Below are 20,492 nucleotides of genomic sequence, written 5' to 3' on the forward strand. Positions count from 1 at the left end.
AATTGTATTAAAATCTGAAAACAAAATCCTACAACTGACAAACAACAGATTTTTTTACTTTTAAAAAACCATTGCAAAATAATTTTAAAAAACTTGATAAAAAATCAAAGTACGGTGTCGGTTTCCAAAGGATATTGCAATTTTTGTGTTCTAGCTCGTATAATATTAAATCGGTATAAATTCTTTATTTTTGCCAATGTACGCAGGGCATCTGCCTTTGTCATCAAAAGACCGCCTTTCACATACAACCGCTGCTTCATAGATCTGTATATTTTTTCAGCTAAATAAATATCTTTTAAAAATTTTAGCATCAAATCGAACTTTATGTACCGACCTACGTACATATGTAACAAACGTCCAATTGAGTGTTTCTTATCAATTTTTCTTTTATGATGCTCTACAAATTGTTCCTAGCCAACATTAAATAAAACTTTAAAAAAGCTTAGGATTCTAAAAAAAAACTAACAAAATTAGCTTGTATTTAACGAAATTACTCTACAGTAATTAAATATTCTAGGTATATATAAAAATATATTATGTTTTGTAATGTCTTATACGCATGATAACTTAAGGGATTATATAATAATATTAAAAATTAATAATAATAATAATTCTTTTCATGATAGGGCATTACCATAATACTTATAAATGGTTTTATTGCAAGGAACAAGTAAGGAATGTAAATGAAAAACCTATTGGTATTCGGCTTCTGGAACTTTTAAATGGGTGATTCAAGAAAGCAGAAACTAATTATGTATGCATTTATTTTAGCAATCTTGGCTAAGTTATTGTCCCATGGGCAAGTGCAGCTGTGTTGCAGCTTTAGTTTTTGTTTATTTTTTGGCTTCACAGTCCGCATTAGTCACTTGGTGACTCACTGGACCGGGCCAAAACCGTTTCGCACTACTAGCCTAGTTTCAGAGACGCGACCAACGATTATCGGCGTCACAGGTCTCGTAAAAGTTTCCAACGCTTTACAAATTAATAAACCAAACTTTTATTACGTTGGGCACACGAGAGTTCAAAAATGAGAGACAGCAAAGGCCAAACTAAAATAAGAAGCAACTTCATATGGAAGTATTACGACTATGAGATACCTGATATATTTTGTTTTTTTAAGCCAGGGAGGTTGAGGTAGAAAACACTCATGGGCTTAATAACAACAGTCTACAAAAAAGAGGAGGTCATAGAATTTTTTTGGGTAAGCTACCCAAAAACAGCATAAGCTTTCAATAATGATAAAAAATTGTAAAATAAATCTTATATTTTGATTTATTTTAATGAATTATAGTTGCTATGTTACAATTTGTATAAAATAATCACAAAGTAACTATTATTCATTTTAAAAATCAAAAAAATAAAAGTTATTATAACATATTTTTATAGAAATCAGAATTTAACTCTTGTGATTTTTATTTTAAAAAGCATAACTGTTACGGTCCCTGGTAAAAACAAAGTCTAAAATGGCAGATTACGGAATCACTTTATTAAATGTTATATCTTTAATTAATAATAATAAAAAAATTTTTTCTGAGACTGTTAGATTAATTTTTTAACGTTACAGTTTCTATAATTTCAGCATACCTAGTTTTAAGATTTTTGGGATCTCATCCCCTACTTTTTTTTTAAATATCCCCAAATATAGGGAGATGAACTTGGTTCCTGGATCGATACAATACGGGTATACCCGACCTCTATAAGTAACGGGTATAAATAGCGACGAAAAGGGTTTGCGCTTTGGATTTGGAAGTAGACATGGTTTTCACGTGGCTTTTTTTTTATTATTTTTTACTGTGTTGGTATTCAAACTCAGCTGAGAATGACCCAAAAGTATTTAAGAATCTCGTAACCGAAAAATCGAGGGCTAATGGAGCCCAGATACATCCAAATCCCCTCCATCCACACACACAGATACTGCTCCGGTTGTGCGGTTGTGTGTGTGGGGCCTTGAGAAAGAGTTTTGGAGTGGACTATAGTGGAGCTGAGTGGAGCTGAGAGTAGCCGCGAAGAACAGAAAGAGAGGCGAAGAGAGGGCCGAAATTTGCATACATGATTGTCATAAAAAATCAGCAGGCAAATTGTCAAATCCCTAAACTGACAATAAAACAATAAAGAAAACGAAGACGAAGACGAAGACGCTGGCGAGGCCGTCGACGAAAGTGGGTGGAAGTGGAAAGGGGTCGACATTGGATGGAAAAAGTGGGCTCTCTGTAAACGGATGGCAATGAGTGATTTTGGCACTAAAACCTGCTGTAAATTTAGAACAAGATATGGTATTTCGTTGTTCAACATATATGTATATTATATTATATATTTGTTTAAAACGAAAATAATTTGTATAACCGTTTCAATAGAAAAATTAAACTTTTTCGCTGGAAAATTTCTCTGTGATTAGTATTTGTTCATAAATCCCATAGTTTTCCACTCATACATAGAAACAAAATAAAATATCAACATATTATTACACAGGTCAACCAAATTTAGTTTCTATCGATGTGCACTTGATTATGGTGACAAATTACGCTTATGTATGTACTTGCGTTTTTAATTAAAAATTTTTTTTTTTTTTTTTATATCTTTAAGAATGGTCAACCAATTTTGGTACGCTTTTTGCAAAAGCGTCGTCCTTGATTTGCCTTCCCAGCTTAAGCATTTCAATTTTCAAAACCACAGCCACATCATTAGTTTTTTTTTAGACTTGAGAACACATTTGATATCTATCATTTGAGATATTCCTTATGCTTATCTTATAAAAAGACCCATGAGACTTTTAATTTGCAAACTTATAACATATTAAGAAACAATTTGTTTGATTAATAATTAATTATGTTTCTGTCTCTTCTTATATGTCTTTTATTTGGCTTTTGAATTTTAATATCATATTTTATTTGTCTCACTTAATAAAAAAAAAATTTGAAACAAACCCCTCAATTGTTTGGCAACAAGCCCAAATTGCCAGCATATGTTGCATGTGGCGGGTTGCGGGTAAGTAGGGCACAGGATCGGACTGGCAGGTGGCAGGAAGGTACATACATGGGAGGCAAGGGGAGAGTATTAGCGCAAAAGCTGATGCAACTGTTGCAGCCGGACGACTGCAGCGGGATAAGCCCGTTTTATGGCGCATTTATGGGCACGCAACAGTTGACCTGGAGTCGCAGAAGTTTCAGGCTGCAACAGAGTAGGTAGGTCGTCTTCACTTTCGAGCTTTAGGTAGGTACCAGCGATTAATTAGCTCCTACAATGAACGTAAATCCCATTAAGGGACAACAAAAGCGATAAAATCGTCACTCCATTCTTTGCGTTGTATTTTTATTATTTAATCAAGCAAAAATATATACAATTTCTGACATTTTGTGACTGAAAGTATATTAATTATTAGTTTAATTAAATAAATAATTTGTCAGTTTATTAAATAATATTTTTTCTAATATGTTACGGCAAAATATTTTAGTTTCTTGCTTTTTTTTTTCTCTTGTCACTATTATATTAAGGCGAGGAACTGGAAAAATTATAATTTTATGTTTTTTAATAAAAAAATTCATAAAAAACTATTAATAAACTTTATAATTTTAATTTTTTTATACGAATATTCCTTAAGAATAATATTTATTTTTTAGGAACAAAAAAATGTATTTATTATTCTCAAGCGAACAAATGAAATGAGTTAAAATAGTAAAAACTTCTTTATTGCACTTAATTTTATAGAACACAAATAATAAAATTATTTAAATTATATTTATATTTAGTTATTATTGTTTAATTAGAATAGTAATAGTAACCGTTAAATGACCTGGAAAATCAAACTGTAGTCACATAGGGTTCGGGTTCAATCCCTCAAGTAGGTGACCAATTTATTATGTTGTCTATTTTGTATTACATTTTCAATGCCCTAACAGTTTTAAAATTGTTTAAACAAAAGTTGTAGGGTTATTTTTGTACAAAAAATGACATTTTTGTTAGTTTTTTCTATTTTTAGGAATATTATATAAAAACTGTATTTTTTATTTGTGCTGAGCACAAAACGAGGGCAGGGAACCTGAATCTCTTGCATACCACCTGCAGAATGGGATATGTCATCCCTGCTACTTGAGCAATTCTACGCAGCGTTTCAGATTCTTCTCCACATGCCCCGTTGTCCGACTGCGTAATTGCAAGGTGCGTGCAGAGCTATATCTCTGCTTTATCGGCAGATACATATATCTCCCGAGGGGAGGAAGGGAAGGGAAGCAGTGAAGGGAAAGAAGGGAAGGGACGGGAAGGGACAGACGGAGGCGGAGGCGGAGGTACGAGGGTGGATCTTGCGTGTGGTGTCAATCACAGTCCTTCCATTTCTATCGCTCGGTTTCTCTGCGTGCACAAGTGTGTGCAGCAGTTAATGACTTTTTAATTGAGCCCGTACAGATGTCAGGGCCAGCGCCGTCACTTTTTAATTGTGCGAGTGGGAAAATCGGAGCCAACAGACAATGAAACTAAGCTAAGAGGCTTCTTATTTGTAACTCTGAATTTTTACAAATTATTTGTTTCTTAATTTAGCATAATAACAGTCTAAGTATACGTACAAAAAATTAACTAAAATACATATATACATACGTGCATTGAAAATGCATTAATTTTGGTAATCACATTTTTCAGGGCTAATTAATAAATTTTTTTTTTAAGAAAATGTAATTGAGTTTTTTGAACCGATACCTTTGGCTAAATTATCTTTACAAGACTTTTCCTAGATTATTTTCAGCTGATCGACTTGAAATTTTGACAAAAATAGTCATGATATATTAATTATTTATTAAAAATAGGACAAAATATCGGGTTTTCGAAACCGCCTTCCTTGAAATAAAAATCTTTAAGATATTGAACTTTAAAATCCGGAGATAGATCCCTGTAGATTGAAACATCTTTGGGGATTGTTGCACTGGATAGTAAACTTTTAGTACCCCAAAAGCAAACATACATATGTATATTGTATGATCATCTTGTATTTACTCTTCACACGACAATTGTCAAATATGTAGAAAACAAAAAAAATACCCTTTTTTTGACAATTCTAACACTACAAATCTGTTAGAGGTTAGTAAAAGAGCAGCATATACATACATAAATATTTTTTACCTTTCTTTTTATTTAATTTATATTTCGAATGGAAATTTAAATATTACAATATTCTCCGTTTGCTTTTTTTATGTCTTGTGGATATTTAAGATCCGAACCAGATTTTCTTAAGTGTAAAGCTGATCAAATTTGAAATCGGATCGTATATGTAAATCAATTGTTGCTATAACTTCAAGAGTATTTAAACCTCGCCATGCCGAACATACATAACTTCTTAAAGCGTTCTTATTATTATTTTTTATTATTATTATTTTGTGCGGATCGTTGTGGTGGGCCATTGTTTTTGTTGTTTCTGGGTTTGTTGGCTTGTCGGTTGTTTTCGTTTGCACAATACTCCCATCCCTTTCTCCTCTCTTCGTTTTCTTTTCCCACTCTCCGTTTTGTTTGCCCAACACTTCTTCTTCTTAGCTCTCTTCTTTTTAGTTGTGTTCACATTTGCATATTTCCAAAGATTTGCCAGTTACGATTTCAATTACTCGCTAGAAGAACATGAGAGGAAGTGAGATAGCGTGCGGGGGTGGGGATGGAGCAGTTGGTGTCAAAAAGAAAGAGGAGGAGAAAGAGAGAAGAGATCGATGAGAGCGCAAAATGCGAAACAGCCGGCAAGCAAAATTATTATTACTTTCAAACCTCTTAAACAGGGTGAAAAGCGAGAAAATCGTGAGGAAAAAACTAAGTACACACCAGCACACACGAATGCCGATGGAAAAACACAATGGGCAACTAAGCCAAACCAAAATAACAAAACGAGCGACAAATGCTGCTCGATCATAATTGAAAAATGCATGCTAGCCAACAAAAACAAAAACACGGCAATACAGCAACAGCTATGGGAAAATAACAAAGAGAAAAAAAACAGCAGATGCACAACGCACCAACAAAATGCCATAACAGGGAGGGAAGTGAAAGAGAGAGAGAGCGTCACGCAAAGGAGTTGAAATTTTAAAGGAATTTAATTTGAAATGCAAACAATGCAGCTCACACATGCACACACACACACAGACACACACACACATAAAAGTGCAACAAAATGGCAATGAAACATGAGAGCAGCGAAATGAGCAAAGCAAAAAAAAGCAGCACTGCGGCAAAGACAAAACCAAAGTGCACACGAAGAAAAACTTGGTGTTGTTTTACTTTAAAATAATGTACGTAAGTATCCTTAATAGATAAAAAAAAGTTCTATTTAGACTAGATATTTATATTCTTCGTATATTTTTTTAAAACTATATGTTTGATTTAATTAAACCCGTTATTCGTTATTAGTTATGGAGCGGTGTATATTTGGTCTATCTTTCGAGACACGAAAATGTTCGAAATCGAACCATTATTTTATAAGTTTTTAGGAAAAATGTAATATTTTGAATATTTTAAATTACAGAAGGGCGGGTGTCATGCTCGCTCCTAGCTTGTAGTGTTGCTGCTGTTCGGCAGATGGCGCCACTTAAAACCAGATTGTTTTTTGGGGAATATTTATTTTGAAATTGATTAGCTAACAAACAGGTATTTTATAGTCTGCGCACTCGACCAAAGCCTTCCTTCTTGTTTTATTATATTATTAGTAAAATATTTTATCAGATTAATACAAAATTTGTACTATATTTTATCTGAAGAATAAAAAACAAAGTACGTCATATCCTTTTTGAGCCTCAAGATTAATAAATATTGTTTTGATACTGTAATCATGTTTTTTTTTAAGTCCTTGTAAGTGTCCTGCAAAATATTATAAATGATGAAAAAATATTTAAAACTTAAATTTTAATACTAGTTCAAAAATTAAAATTTTTATTTTGCTATGACTTTTAAAACAAAAATTACTGAAAACCAACTCACATATGACTTTGTTATTCCGAAAAGTTGGCTGAAATTAGTTAACCTTTCAGATACAGAACTAATGGACCATAGTTGCAATAACAAATTATGATTACGAAAGAATGCAATGTTGTTGTTTTATTATTATAGTTAGAATATTTACAAAACAAATAGGCAATCCGGAACCTAGACTTAAATGATACGAAAAATCATAAACAAAATCATATCGTTTAAAAAATTTTTCTGTGAATAATTTTTACGCAATTAGTTTTTAACTGTTTTTTTTGTTTGGTTTTTTAGTTATTAATTAATGTCATAAAATAGGACGTTTGACTGATGCGACAGGGGAAAATGACACCGGGAATTGGGTAAACGCAGAGAAGTCTCTGCGTGGACAGTTGAGTTTTCCATTGAAAAGCCAAGGGAAAGTGGTCGGGAAAGTGGCGAAAGGGGTCACAAACTTCTTGCCTTTTATTTGCTGAGTTCGACTGTACTTTCTATTTGACACACAAACGCAAACTCATGCAAAATTGGACAGCCGGAGCACGCATACACATGCGCCAAGTTTTAATCATTTAAAATCGTAACTGTTATTAATATTTAAGGCTGCCACATAATGGGGAACGTACACACACACACACACAAAAGCCGCCACAATCTCCCTTTCACATATGTAAATTGCAAGGATTCTACTATACGGCTGTACTCTACTTGCACCGCGTTTAACTAGTAAACCGAAATTTTAAATAATCTCAAAATTTTCCACGAAAAATTGGTTTTTAATTTTACAATTCTAATCTACTCTGTTAATTAATAATTATTCTTACAAATCTAAGTGTATTCAGCGAAGCGAAGTTTTTGTAACCTTATTCACTATATTTCTATTGTTATGAGTAACATATAAAAAAATTTAAAAATAAATAAGTTATAATTTTGTTAATTTATGTATCGATGATTTTTTTTAGAGCAGTAAGATATGTATACTCCTTCGCCCCGTTGCGATTTATATATTACATGCAAATCAAAAAAGAAGACTTTTGGGAAAGTTAAATTTAAATTAAAATTATAAGTTATGCAGAAACGGACGGATGGACAGACGGACATGTCTAGATCGACTCTAAATACTCCACTCTATATACATATATATATATGATCGGAAATGCATAGCAAACTTTTGTCTTTAATTATAGGAAAAAGGAATTAAAAAAATTTGTTTTTTTCAAATATCAGTCTACAGTTTTGGTAGTTTTATTTGTTTAGCTTCGTAATGAGTTTCCAAAATGGGACTAGGTTACCCCACTGTGCGCCGTGTCCGTCGACGCTTTTCACCCACATGACCGCCCGGCACCACCACCTCGACCAGATCCCCGCACCACCCGCATCCCATCGCCACCACTCTAAAATATCCGAGCGCCAATTTAAATTTAATATCGACGCATGGGCAATCCACCACCGACACACGCACTCGCAGGACATTGCGGCTGCTGCTGTTGCTGCTGTTGCTGCTCCTTGTGCTCCTTGTGCCCCCCACCTTGCCCCTTCCCGTCCCTCGTAAATCTATTTGGCACATTCATGCATAAAGTATTTAGTATCTTTGAGATACCTTTTTAACCGCATGGCAACTACACACGCACACTCGTCCAAGAGAGGGATTAGGGGTGAGGTGGGGGATTGGCAGGCGTCAAGTTCATATGGCAGCCAACCAAAATGCGCGGACACTGGGGGAAATCGGGAAATCGGGAAAAGGGGGGTGGGCACGCGGACCCAACGGCCGACACTTTCACTTGCAAATGTCTGTATGTTTGTATCTGTATATGTATCTGTGTCTGTGCCGGTATCTATGTCTGTGTCCGTGCAAGTGCGATGGTGTGTGTGCGAGCCTTCGAGCCCAAATAAATTAATTTCGAATGTAAACTCAGAGAGGACAACAAATACAATTTCAACTGAAGACACACATGCACACAACAAATCCAAAGGCTCTGCTCGAAACTGGAAGGAAATTGGTTTTGCACTGGATTAACAGCTTAGAACCCATGAGGATCGGAAAATGAGGAACCCATGCCGATCATGGCAAGGCATCACCTATTTTATTAACAATATAATCACCTATTATATTAACAATTATTTGTCAAAATTCCAACCAATAAACCAACAAATAATGTTTACTTTTGCATATAAATTCTGATTTTGATTTTGACCAAACAATAATTTGTAATTTGGCCAAATGATTGGCGTTCAATCCTGGCAATCAATAATGTTAATAGAGAAAATTCAAAATAAATTCAATTGAATTTTTGAAAATTAGAAAATTACTTATATTGAAAATCACACTTTTTTCTTTCAAATGCCTTGGGAATACTAACACACTTACCAACACACCAATAATATTTTTTTTAAATTCAAAAATGATGCGAAATGAAATGCAATTTAGTTGTACGCGTCTTTAAATGGAGTACACACTTTCAAAGCTATCTTAAAACGAATTATACAATGTTGTTATTACTTTCGAATCGCCATATCACAAATGCCACACATTAAAAACAAAAACTAAGTGTTCAGATATGATTAGATAAGTCTCTACTAACATTTTTTTTAGCAGACAAGCCTGCACCTTTTTACAAAGTTTAATTTTGTTGTCCTGATAGCAATACGTGCAATATGTAACAAAAAGTTTTTTTTTTTTTAGAAGACAGATTTTTTGGTCCTGTGTCATAAAATGTTCTTCAACTTTTCTATTAACATTTACGAGGTTCTTTTATTAATTGATAATACAGATAAGAGTATATTCTTTTATTTTGTTTATATAAATGTAGTATTTTTAAGCAAAGCTTTAACGCAGCAAAAAGTGGTAAGTTATCATAATATTTTTTTTGTAACTCTGTTTGCTGTTGAAATCGAGACGAAAGCGGAAATTGTGGAGTCGTGTGGATTTTCATTCCCCCAACTCTGTTGGCGGATGGCTGGCCAAAATTCTACCTTGCTGGAGGGCTTATGTGCCTGCCTGTGAGCGTAGTTTCGTAATGGCCAAGCCACCAGGTCCTCATTCCACCCCCCTCCGCTCGCCCCCTCGGAAAACACACACACGCGCACAACTCGCAAAGGGATAATTTACGAAATTTGAATCTTAGAAATTGTTAAAAGCATTCCCCTTTCCTCATTTCCCCTCATGTGTGTGTGTGTGCGCATGTATTTCAAAATTGCAAAATGTCTACCGTGGACATTCAAAGTCAGCATCGCCAGCGTCCGCCAAGGCATATCTCGCCCACTCCGCCCCCTATGCACCGAGAGAAATGTATGGCCCTTTAACATTCTAATAATATATCAAGTGTACTTTTTCAGGGACGACACAGAAATCTCTTTGGAAACCTACTATAAACACACATTTTGATGAGTCAAAAAATCGGTTTTGAAGACATTTTTTAGCCAAGACAACTTTTAAATCATAAATAAATAAGTTTATATGAACTAAGTCAATATGGACCGCTTATCTCATTAAACATTCAGATTATCGATCCATCGATCAAAAAATATTTTCTAGAAATCCCAGGTAGACGAATACTCTAAAAATAAAACTTAAGTAAAAAAATAAAATTTTTTTATTTACCATCCGTTAAGAAGACCGCAAGTCAAGCTGTTTTATTTTGTATTTTTGGCTGCTCTTAAAAAGGGTACAAAAAATCTCTACTATAAAATCTCTATTAAAGTTTAATTTTTAAAGTTTGTGGGTTAGAATGAGCGTTGGCATTATTAAATTTCGAAATGCTTTTGACTATAGGTTTATAATAATAAGAATAGTAATAATACAAAACTGCTAAGATAAGACATTATTTTTATTCAATCGTAATGCATTTCTGGCGGTGTACGAATATGCCTGTCTCTTTCGCTCGCAGCTTCGGCCCATACATCTTGGCTCGACGTCCTTGCCCCAAACTCATTTGTACATTGCAGACTCAGCCCCAACCCCCCAAAATCCAACTGACTGACATAGCAACCTCCCTTGCCCCCTCGCCCCTTCGCCTGTCACCCCCTGTCCAATACACGAGATATGTATACGTAACGGACAGTCAAATTGGGGGGTGGTGGGTGGTAGGGTTGGGGATAGTGGATGCTTTCGGATTTTGGACTTGAAAGTGGCACGATAGACGAACACATTTGGTTGCGTGTGCGTCTGTGCAGGTCCCCTACTACCCCCCTCTACCCCCCTCTCATCCTTTTTGGCCAACTGCTTCCTGAACTGTTTTAAATGTGTGACAGCCGACAACAAACCGCCCGCTCCTTTGCCCACACCACTAAAACCGATTTGAGGGGGTGATGGGTCCTTGCTGCCACTTCTACACTGTGAGAAGAACCGAGTTTAAATGAGGTCCACGAATACCTGCTTTCGGAAACTTTAAACTATTTCAACTAGATTCCCTTTCTTGTTAAAAACAAAAAATCATTGCCTGACAATGGGATTTTAACTCGCTTTTGCACAACCATGCCAAAAGTATATTTAAATATTAAAATCAAGAAAATAAATCTGTGAAAATATAAACAAAAATCATTTATTATTAACAGTGCCCCCAAAGTATCCTTTTAATTAATATATAAAAATTAATATCTTAAAACTGTTACATAAGCAAGTAACGTAAATTAAAGTGCACATTGCGATTGGATCCCTTTATTATTATTATTATTGTTTATTAAAAGTTACTTTTAATTTTAAGGCTAGACACAGCAGGTGCATCATTAAATATTAATCCCACTAATTAGTAGTTCTACTTTTACTAAAGTACACTGTTTCATTATATAATACATTTTTGATTTTGGAAAAATGAAACTTGATATATGAATATTTAAAGTGACTTATTCTGTTTCAATTTTTTACCGTGTACTCCTGTTGTCCTTGCTGTATTTGCTTGCCCAGTTTTCGAAAATGTAAACTCATCATAAGTGAAACAGCATCAGCATGTGTGTGTTAGTGTGTGTGTGTGTGTGTGTTCTGTCCAAAAGGAGCCAACGCAGACATCGTTGACTTTGTTGTAGCTGTGGGCGAATGGGCGACAGGGGGTGGCAGGGGGTGGCAGTGGGCGGAAGTGGGTGGCTGTGGCCGGGTGGCGGACATTGTGCGTGGCAAGTGTTGTGAATGGACATGCCACTCCAAGGCAGATGAGAAAGTGGGAGTGAATCGGAGGTGGGGATTGCCGAAATCGGGAAATGGACTGGGGTAGTGGGAAAACGAACGAATTTTACAATTTTCCTTTCCTGTCGCTCACTGTGTGTACATATGTGTACACTGTACAAACACACACACACAAATGTATGCAAATGGCGAGGGCTGTCGAAATAGTTATGCGTGTACATAAAGTATGTTAGTTTGGAAATCAGTTTGAAAACTGATCATAACATAAACAAATTGTATATTTTGTTCTTAGTCAAAAAATATAGTTTAAAGTGTTTGCGGTAGGTTAAAAAGCTAAAAAGTCGTTACAATCAAATATAAATTCTGCCACGAAAAAATTGTAATTTTTCGTAAACCAAAAAAAATATTAAAAAATTCTTATCAAATATATGTGAGTTTTGTCCCACCTAAATGTAAGGCTTCATTTATTAAAAACGTTTTTGTTTTTAATTAAATACAATTTTTCTGACACAATTTACTTTAAAAGCAGTTTAGTAGAAAATAAGACATACAATTTAGAGATTAACCAATATGTTTCGATTATTATATATTATATTATATAATTTGTTTTGATCGGGCTATCGTTACAGATTTTCAATTCTGCGGCTGTATTCAAAAAACATTTTTACTGTATGAGAAAGCCTTGCTTAAATTTCTGAACCATTTTGGCATAAATTCAAATGAAATAAATATTATATTCGTGCAAATTTTTGGTTCTGTCGGTTTTTTTAAGATAAATGACTGTCTTAAATAATAGTTTTGGTAACCCCTAAATTTGGTAAAAACAACTTCTAAAAGAAAACTACTTTAAAATTTAAAGAAACGCTTTAGTTTTTTTTAAAGAAAATCTGTTCAATGTCAAAAACAAAATAATGTATTTCCAACCTAATTCAATATTAATTTGAAGGTTTAAGAATTTGGAATAAGTTTTTATAGTTTAAACTACAAAGGTATCTAAATTTCTGGGGCAGAACAAGGATTTTTTTGTTGGGAGGACTTTTAGAACACACACTTTTTTAGTATCATATTTCTTAAAGTTTGAAGGCTTGCACCTCAAAGATTTTAGCCATTATTGGGTTCCGCTATTAATTTACTTTCTTTCTTGTTTACAAAGTTGTTTTTTTTTTGTGGCACGAAACTAGAAATACCTTAATATTTTATTTTAAATACATGGGAGCTACATATGTATATTGGTCTGGTCTTTTTCTCTGTGCCTTGTTAGTTTCCTTGTCTCACATGGACACATCTAGAAAGTAAGTGGTTTTTAGTGTGTGGGTTTGAGTTTGAGTTCGGGCTTGGGCTTTGGACTTGGGCTTGGGAGAAAGTGAATGTGAGTCCAAGTGCACGTGGTGCGTCGTCGTCGACGTCGTTCTCGTCGTCTGGCATCAAAGCCAACCACCGGCCACAGCTTTGGCTCCACGGCTCGTCCTTCGTCCTTCCTGAGCTTCTGCTTTTGCGTAATTTTCGAGATTATTTCGCACACACACACACATATACAAGAGGGTTTGTGTGTGTGTGTGTGTGGTAGGGGTAGGGGAAGGGGAAGGGGAAGGGGAAGGGGAAGGGGAAGGGGAAAGCACATGGACACACAGCCATGCATAATGATGTTGGCTTGTCCTGGACAGCAGCAGGCGCCTAGTTGGGTGGTTGGGTGCTGGGTGGTTGGGTGGTTGGGTGGGCTGGTCTTGTCGTAGTTATTGCTTGCGGGCATTCATTTAATTTTAAAACAACAGCAGAAGGAGCAGCAAGGCCTAGAACACACAGCGCTTACAAATGGCAATCAATTTCAGACGTACACACACCCACACCCACACCCACATACACCCACACACACATGGTTACAAGGGTTGTGCGGACCACTCACATTGGCATCTTGTTGCGAACATCTCTGGAAATTCGCGGGAGCGAGGCGGTCAAACGAGCAGCGGCAAATGGGAAATGGAAATGGAAAGTGAAAAGTGGCAGTTGGGTGAATCAGGAATTCTTCTTGTTGTGATGAAAACTCTGAAGGCAGCAGAAATAAATACAGAGTAGTGATCTCGACAAAATAACAAAGCGAATAAGATCAGATGATGTGAATTACTTGGATTAGACAGCAAATTATCGAATTGATTACAAAAATCTAGTTTTAGGGTCTGTAGTTGAGGTTTCAAGCCAGGTTTCTGTATGGATGAAACTGGGTGAATTTAGGTAAATATTTTGGATGCTTCTTAAGGTTTCTCTGTTTTTTAGCCTATAAAAAAACTGCGAAATAAACTAATAAATAAGCACTTAATGATAACTTTTTTGTATTGTTTTGTATAGAAGGAGAAATAAACAAAATTAAAAAAATTAAATAAATAAATAAATTAAATTTTCCTGTCCCTTGTAGTACTCAATCGATTGAGCTTCCTTAAAATTAAAAGAAAAACGGCTTTTTGGTAGACAAAGAATGGTAATAAATAGGACAGAATTTTTGACAATAAAATAATCTCATAAATCTTACCGTGTTTTGCCTAATATTAAGGTTTTAATCATTTCGGACCTAGCCATTGACGTACGGTTATGTGCAGTATTGTGTTTATATTGACAAAAACCTAAGCCAGGTATTTTATTTACTTTTCCATTAACAAATTTATTCATTTATACCGAGTAATAAGAAACCAATAAATTTAGTATATTTTAAACCTCGATTTAGTAATTAAGCGACCTTTTTACCACATGTGGTAATGCCAAGAAGCAACGATATGAATTATGAGAATGCTAACATAGTAACTTTAACATGTTTTTTTTTTTTAAATTGATTATGAGTATAAATTCAACCAATAATTAATTATTATAATATAATAAAACAATAATATTAAATAAAAGGACTTATCCCAAAATACCATAAAACCTTAATGTATTTTAGTCTACAAAAAATGACTGACCACAGCGAATTATGGCCTTGAATTCAATGTGTAGATTCCACAACCAAATCGGATATTGCTTTAAATAGCACACTGCCTTGTGAAGGCCTTGTTGTTTTAAGAAATTCTTCTGACGGTATGGTGAAATGAAATTATACGGATTTCACTTGGCTATAATTTGAGGAAGAGTACAAAATCAGTGCGTTTCGTATTGAAACCGATTAAAAGATATCGAATAGGAGCATCAAGCGAATGTAAACGATTGCGTTGGCCTTTGTCGGTAGCTTAATCACTCACTTTTTCTCAGAGGCTTTTGAACAATAGATGTAGAACTCAGCTTGACCTTTATCCGCCGCAGTTAGTGAGAGTGAGTTCCATTCATCAGCGACCAACAATACAACTACTCGGTTGGTCAGTGTGGATATGTGCCCTTCCATCTACTACCTCGCCACTTTCTCTGCTTCCCCCAACTCGACTTAACTCCTTGGGCTGGATGCTTTCAGTGTCATTAGTTTTGAATAAGCCATAAATTAAAGATTAAAATATATGTCCGTGCATATAAATATAATTCAATGGGTATGGGTATGGGTGTGTGTGTGTGTGTGAGTGTGTGTGTCTGTATACCCCCTTTTTGGTAATGGGCATGGCCAGCTGCGGGCAGAGGCTTTGGGGGGGAGGCGGATGTAAGGGGGCGGTGTGATAACTGGCAGTGGGTGGAGGGTGGGGGGGAGTTGGGCCGAGGAAAAGTTAAAGTGAAAGGGAAACATAAGTCCAACAATGGCCCAAAGGCAGCCTAACGACATTGCCAGGGGATGGAGTATATGGGGGGAGGGGGAGGGGAAGGGGAAGGGGTAGGGGTTGGGGGGGGTCAGGACAATGACGAAGGCGCTTTAAGCAGTCCCCCCTCCCTCTAACGCACACACGTGAACCAACCCCAAAAAGCATTACAAATTTGCATATGTGTGTCCGTGTCCGTGTCCATGTCCATGTCCCTGTGTGCGTGTGCCAAAAACTGCTGGCGTAGGTAAATTAGTTGCTCTATGAAAGTGCCAATGTGTGTATGTGTGTACGAAGGTGGTGTGCACTGGTATCGAACACTCTCATACTCCCCTTCAATCTCCTTCTGCACTGAGCCAAAAATCCACTGTTCGTAGATTCTCAAAAAATAAGTTAAGAATTCACTGAATCTCAACTCTAGATCATCAGAAATCAAAAACCCCTAAAATCAATGAACCCCTAGAATATCCTTTTATTTTTAATAAAAAATAAAAAATATGTATGAGAACATATGGTACTTTACAGTCACAGTTTGTAAATCTTTTTAGTGACTAGGGATTTCTATGATAACTTATTTTATTCTATATTTTAGATAATTTTTCTCTCAGTGATTTCAGCTGCAGCCAGAATGTTCCTTTAAAACTGTAAGTTTATGCGTGTGCCTGTGTGTGTTGAGTGGTTTGGGTGGATGGGGGGGTCGGGGGGGGGGTGAGCGGCTTGGGCAGTCGTTGGCCAAGCACACACACACACATAGTTAACCTAAGAACGTTACCTACACATAGGCAAGTTAAAACGTTCATCTGACGCATGCCCAACAAAGTATGCAACACAATTGGGCTAACTATGTTGCCTCCTGATTTATAGGGGGTGGAGTGGGTATGGAAAGGGTTAGATTTTTGGGGAAATCATGTTGTTGTTTGTGTGTGTGTGAGTGTGTGTGTGTGTGTGTGTGACAAACAATGGCCAAGAGGAACACAAACGTGAACATGGACACAGAGTTGGACAGACATGGAGCAACCCTTACAACATCCAACTGACAACTACCAACTACGAACTACCAACTACCCACCTTCAAAATGCGTAAACTACAAATGAATGCCCACCGAATCCCTCACAGTTGGAGCTCCTGTTGTCTAAGCTAAATATTTCGCTTTCCAGTTTTGATTATCAAAATAACTTAATTTATGTGGCCCCAGCTATGCGTGTGTGTGTGTGTGTGTGTGTGTATGGAATTGGGATTCGTATTTGGGGATGAGAATGTGCGAGAGTTTCTACTAAATGGCAGCTTAAATGACGTAAATGTAGCATTGCTGCTGGCCCTTTTTTGGGAAAGGATGAAATGAAGGCATTAGACAAAGTTATTCCCCAAAAATGTTCTGAATTTGATTGTCATTGTCATTCTCGTCGTCCTGTGGTTCCTCCTCGTTCGACAATAACTATTAAAATAAAATGCTCAACTTTATCATTCATTAAACACGTGTCTCCAGCGATCGCTTGAAGTATTTCCAACTTTTACGATAGTTGCAGATAGTATGCCTTTAATGGCAGGCCTCTTTTTATTTATTTATTTTTTTTTACAAAAGATTATCTTATTCCAATGATTAGATTTATAAAAAAAATTATCTTCTGCATGAAAAGAATATAATTTTAGAAAAAATAAGAAAATTTTTGGTTCTACGAAAAGCTAATACTTTTTGGTAAACTGATAGTACACTCACAAATTGATCACTTTTGTTTTTGAATTTAAAATACTTTAAAAAAATGTGCAAAGTGGACGTAACAAGGCTACAAAATTCTAATTAATTGAAGTGCTCAGTATTTAAGTATGAAATAAACATATAGTTTATAGCGAAGAGTCCATTACAAAGCTGCGACCTTTATTGACTTGTTTTCTCGAAGATTCCACTCCATCAACTCCTCTTTTTTTAGGATCCTTTCCTTGGGCTAAGTACTTGAGCGCAAAGATTGAGAGTGAAAGGCCCACCAGGTCCAATTAAACATAATTGCCGACCTCCCACCTCCCACCTCAACCCAGGACCCCACCGCGAGTCCCTTTCAAATAGCCGAAAAAAGTTTCCAAACAAAAGAAAAAAACGAAGAAAATGATTGGACCCTGGTCCTCGGTCCTCGGTCCTCGGCCCTCGGTCCCCGGTCCAGTAAATAGAGCCCAAATCCTCGGACACCCCTGCATCCCCGGGAGTGTGTCGGGCGTGCGCTGGGAAGGGTTGGTCCAGCAAACTGGGTAAATGAAAATTGGCATTTATATAAATTCAAAATGCAAAGTGAGACGCAAAAAAAAGGGAAAATTATAAGAACGAAAGTTGGGAAAAAAGGGTGGCTGGCCGATGAAAGAAGAGGGTGGTGGCATAAACGGAGATTGAGAGGCCATTAAGATAATCAATCTCATTATTAAAAAGAAATTCTTTTTGCTTCGGGGCACAGAGACACAAATCCATAGTTGGGAAAATTCAAGATCCAGACAACGGCAAGATCTCTTTTTCCATAGGTTCGTCTCAGGTTTTGAATTCTTTCATTTTCGTTGCCTGGAAACTGACCCAACTGAAAAGTCCTCCAGGTCCTTAGTCTATATTCTCTTTATTTTCATCTTCCCTGTTCTCCTATCCACTCTCGTCACACACACTTTTTACTTACATTCACTTTCACCCGACATTTTTCTTTGACATACACTTTCTCCAAAAAGGCCATGCACTTATTATACAAAACATTTTTTTAATTGAACGGCTATTACTTAGAACATCTCCGATCGAGATTGTGCTGTTATACATTTGAACACAAAAGGCACAAAAATGTCCAGAAATTACAAAAAATGAAACTGTAACGAAAAGGTATCAACTTTGGCTACTATTTGCAATAACTAAGTGTTTTCTTCACAAATTTTTTTTATTTTAAAGGTATTTACGAAATTCTTCCAGAGAAAAGAACAAAAAATCGTTTTGTGATTTAATACAGAATCAAACAAAAACACCTCTTAGCGAGGTAAAAAAGTGGTGACGATCGCACCTTCAACATACAATATTTCTGATATCAAATTTTGTGACGAAAAATTAATAAACAATCGGCATAATAAATATAGTTTTCAAATGCCAATGTTACGGACTTGGTGTCTTGGTGTCAAAAGAGTATTCTGATTTTGGTGTTTGGTAACTCTTCCATTTCGGCCCATTTCGGCCCATCCAAACACCTTCTTTTTCCACTAGTTCCACCCCTTTACTTGCGTGCGCTGCGTTGTCCGTTCGCAAAAAGCCCAAGTCGTGCCTCTTGAGCCTTCGTTTTTTATTTACTCGCCTTGGAGGGTGCATTTTATGTCCGAATAAGGAAAATTTTTCCCTCTATTTCGCCTTTTTTCTGATATTTTTTTCACTCAACATATATTCGCAGTTTTTTCAGTCCTTCTTCTTCTTCTTTTTTTGCAGCTCCTTCGTTTCGGTCTTGGGGCTTTTTTCGGGTGTTTAAATTAGAACTTTGTTCGTGCTTTGAATTTTTAAGTTATAAACTCAAGGGGGTATACCCCCAGAAGCCCCTGCCCCTCTCGTCCACTCCTTTGACTTTCACTTTTCTCCCTCTCACCCATTTCTCTTGTTTGGCCAGCACAAAAAAAAAAAAAAAAAAAAAATTGAAAGAAAATTCTCGACTAAAGGGGAAAATGAGTTTTTTTTTTTCCATAGGGGACCATGGGGGGGGTCATGAAAGCGCATGTCGATGGAAAGGGGAAAGAAATGGGGCTAGGAAGTAGAGTCATGGCCTGAGCAGCCGTCGGTACATTGGGTCCACTCTAAATGCTCCACTGTGGCCGCCCCAAACAGATGCTCCACCTCCATCTCCATCTCCATCGCCATTGCAACCCCGGGCAAATACCAGAGCTCGGATCCTCGCCGCCGCTCCTTGGGGTTATTATCAAATTGAATAAAAATAAATACGACTTCATGTGAGTTTAAATTTGGCCATGGCTGGGCCAGGCCAGGCCAGGCTAATGGGAGTGTTACGAAACTTGTTGCTACTGGCTCTAACGAGCCTTGAATCTGTCTGGGGACCAGAAACGTGGATGGGAATGGGTATGGGAGCGGGAATCGGAATCGGAAGTCAAGGAGCCACATTAGGGATGCCTCCAACCAAGTGGGTCTAGTTTTAACTCCCCTTGCAGTTGCGAAACTGATCGGAAGTTCCTTAAGTATGAGCCGCAAATTGTGCCCCCAATTTGGACATTGGATTCTGGAACCACTTAATGAACCTTACGAAAAATATAGCTATGTGTATGTATTAAATCGATAAGGACATAAATTATCTGTGAGAAGTTTTGTCAGCATATACATATGTATAAAAATCTAGTTTCCGGAAACTAAAACCAAGACTAGACAGAACTTTGACCAAAAATAAATAATTCTATTCGTACTGTAGCGCACTTCGTTCTCAAGGTTTATTCTTCATGATTCCAATGCGTAGAGCAAAAAAAAAAAACCTAAGATATATATCCTTTATTACCGATGTACATATATCATAAAAGATAGATATTAAAAAAAAGAAAAACACAATTTGAGTTTATCTTCTTTCCAAGAGTACTTTCGGATTCATAAAATTCAATTTAAATATTCTGTGTTACACTGTTAAATAAACTATTAAACATGCATAAGGGTTGAATGTCATTCTTTCCCACGAAACCAAAAAGTGTACATTAATAAATGCCGTAAAAAAAAAGAATATAAATTGAAATTGAGTGATGTAATAAT

The sequence above is a fragment of the Drosophila gunungcola genome, unplaced genomic scaffold (assembly GCF_025200985.1).
Source record: "Drosophila gunungcola strain Sukarami unplaced genomic scaffold, Dgunungcola_SK_2 000105F, whole genome shotgun sequence".
NCBI classification, from domain to species: domain Eukaryota; kingdom Metazoa; phylum Arthropoda; class Insecta; order Diptera; family Drosophilidae; genus Drosophila; species Drosophila gunungcola.